At 39.4% G+C, this 2,571-nt stretch overlaps 1 protein-coding gene across 11 annotated transcripts in view; it reads left to right on the forward strand.

Moving 5' to 3' along the window:
* Positions 1-2,571, forward strand: part of ZMYND11 (zinc finger MYND-type containing 11) — a 125,120-nt gene that overhangs the window by 68,853 nt on the left and 53,696 nt on the right. Inside the window, exon 1 of one of the 11 annotated variants that reach the window (XM_019631538.1) lies at positions 669-687. The exons of the other annotated variants lie outside the window; for them this stretch is intronic. The gene's annotated coding sequence lies outside the window, so the exon portion shown is untranslated. Of the gene's footprint in view, positions 1-668; positions 688-2,571 lie in introns of those variants that run through there. 11 annotated transcript variants of the gene reach the window in all.

Here is a 2,571-nt window from a genome sequence, read left to right on the forward strand (position 1 = left end):
GAAGCAACGTCCTCCACAACTAGACTGAAGAACAAAAGGACAGCAACTTGTCTGTTCCCCTTCCCCAATTCCCCAGCACTGTTCCCATCCCCCCAGTTCCCCAATAAAAAAATCTTAAAAAAAAAAAACACATCAGCTGATTTCTTTCTAGATATGTGATTTGCAAATAATGATCATTTTAACTCCTTACCAACTTTCACACCCCACTTCTTTCTCTAGTTCAGCTGTATTGGTATATACCTTTGACAGGGTGTTAAAGACACCTTTGAATATTCCTGATTGGATTAAGGAAATGTTTACTCCTGTTTTGTTAGGGGCTGGATGTTGAATTATACTGAATACTCTCTCAACATGTATAGACATCTTCATGATTTCTCACTTTTGATCTTTTAACGGGATGAATTATATTTCTGGATTTCTTAATATTAAATATTCCTAGAAATCTTGGAATTAAACACTTGCTTATGGTATATTTTTTTGACACTTGAATGTATTAATGTATTAACATTAATTTATATTACTATTTAACATTACAGTATATATTTAAATATTTAGAGTTTTTATACTAGTATTCCTATGAGACACTAATTTATCTGTGCTATTTTTGTGGGGTTTTGTTACCATTATTATGCCAGATCCTGTGCTTTCCTTCTTCACTATGTGCTGGAAGAGTAAATCACATTGAAGGTATGTGGTCATTAAAAGTTTGATAGAATTACCTTGTGAATATGTCCCTGCCCTGTGAGTTTCCGGGGAAGCTCTTTGGCAATTTCCTCTATTTCTTTGGAAATTGTCCTTTTTAAGTAGTCTGTTTTTTCCTGTGGGCAAGCTTTGGGCATTTCTATTTTCCTATAAAATCATAGTGTTTTTCTTACATTTTTGCACAGAAATGAACAAAGTAGCTGCTTATGACTATTTTAATTTCCTTTTTACATATGGCTATATCTCTGTAGACATTTCTTAGTTTGTATGTTTTTGTATTTTGTTTCTTCATAGTTGATTGGATTAGCTGATGTTATCTATTTTTTTTCTAAGAAGGAGCACTTGCATTAATATTGTTAGTTCTATAGGTTTTGTGGGATATNCCCCTTCTGTTGTAGTTGAGCCTTGGTTGCTGTTTGCACGTCAGTGGGATGGATGGACCCTCAGGCTGATGGGTTGTGAGGACTGGTTGTGAGGACTGGCTGTGACTAGAGTGGAGGAGCTGCTGTGCTGGGGCTGACCCTACAGAGCAGGATTAAGTTTAGCAGGGCTCTGGTGCCTGCCCAGTCTGTCCTTTGGGTGTGTTGTTTGTGGAGGCAGCCAAGTGAATGCTCGTCTCAGCCGGAAGCTGGCCACTGGGTATGTTGGTTCTGGGACCTCTTGGGAGCAGATCACTTGGTATGAGCCACAAAGTGATCTGCAGTGGGTGCAGACTAGGGCAGGGCTCCATCTCAATTTTTTTTTCAAGTTATGCAGCTTGTTGTCCCAGTGCCATGCATTGATTAATCAGTCTTTCCCCAGTAATTTGAAATGCCACCTTTATTATAATCCAAATGTGTATTTGAGTCTTTTTCTGGACTTTATTTTGTTCCTTTGGTCTGCTCTCCATGCACTAGTTCAACCATATTTTAATTACTTTGGCACTATAATGTTTACCATCTGATAATACTCTTAATTTTCCAGGGAAGTTCTTGTTAAATTCTCTATAGAACTTTAGAATCAACTTGCCTACTTTGTTTGTGGTGGTATTTGCTTAAATTATCTTGGAGGTAATTTGGATTTTGTTGTTTTCCATTCAAATATCAGTTATGTCTTTCTAGTTCATCTTTTGTGTCAATAGAATTTCAGAATTTCTTTCATAAAGATATTGTCATTTCTTCTATTTTTACTATATTATTTTTCTTACTGCTATTGTAAATGATTGGATCTTGTCTTATTTTAAATCTCCTAATGGGTGTTTTGGTTTCTATATATGAATGCTGTAATTTTTAGTATATTAGTTTGTTTATATCTACAACTGATTGTTACAGCTGATTGTTTGTATCCAAACAAATAATTGATTTTAAATTATTTGGTTACTTAAAATAGCACATCGGGCCAGCCGAGTGACTCGTTGGCTAAGAGTTGACTTGGGAGTGAGAGCTCTGAGCAGCAGGGCTGCCAGTTCGGATCCCATGTGGTGGCCAGTGCCGCTGCGCCCTCTACAGCTAAGATGGTGAACAACAGCTCGACCTGGAAGTGGGCTGCCTTGAGTCACCTATGATGGTGTAGGCTGCAGTGGGGCTGCATTGGGCTGCTGTGAGCTACCGTGAGTGGCCAGCAGCCCGTGTGAGTGGCAGGCAGTTGGCGTGAGCTGCCGAGCGCGGACACCAATGGCTGGCAACTGACTGCCTCACCTAGGAAGAGTGCAATGATAGTATCAACATGGGCCAGTGAAGTGACATTCTCCACAACTACAATGATTGAAGAACAAAAAGACAGCAAGTTGTCTGTTCCCCTTCCCCGATTCCCCAACGCTGTTCCCCTCCCCCACTTGTCTGTTCCCCTTCCCCGATCCCCAATAAAATCTTGGAAAAAAAAAAGAGGGCC

The sequence above is a fragment of the Hipposideros armiger genome, unplaced genomic scaffold, assembly GCF_001890085.2.
Source record: "Hipposideros armiger isolate ML-2016 unplaced genomic scaffold, ASM189008v1 scaffold_1004, whole genome shotgun sequence".
NCBI lineage: Eukaryota > Metazoa > Chordata > Mammalia > Chiroptera > Hipposideridae > Hipposideros > Hipposideros armiger.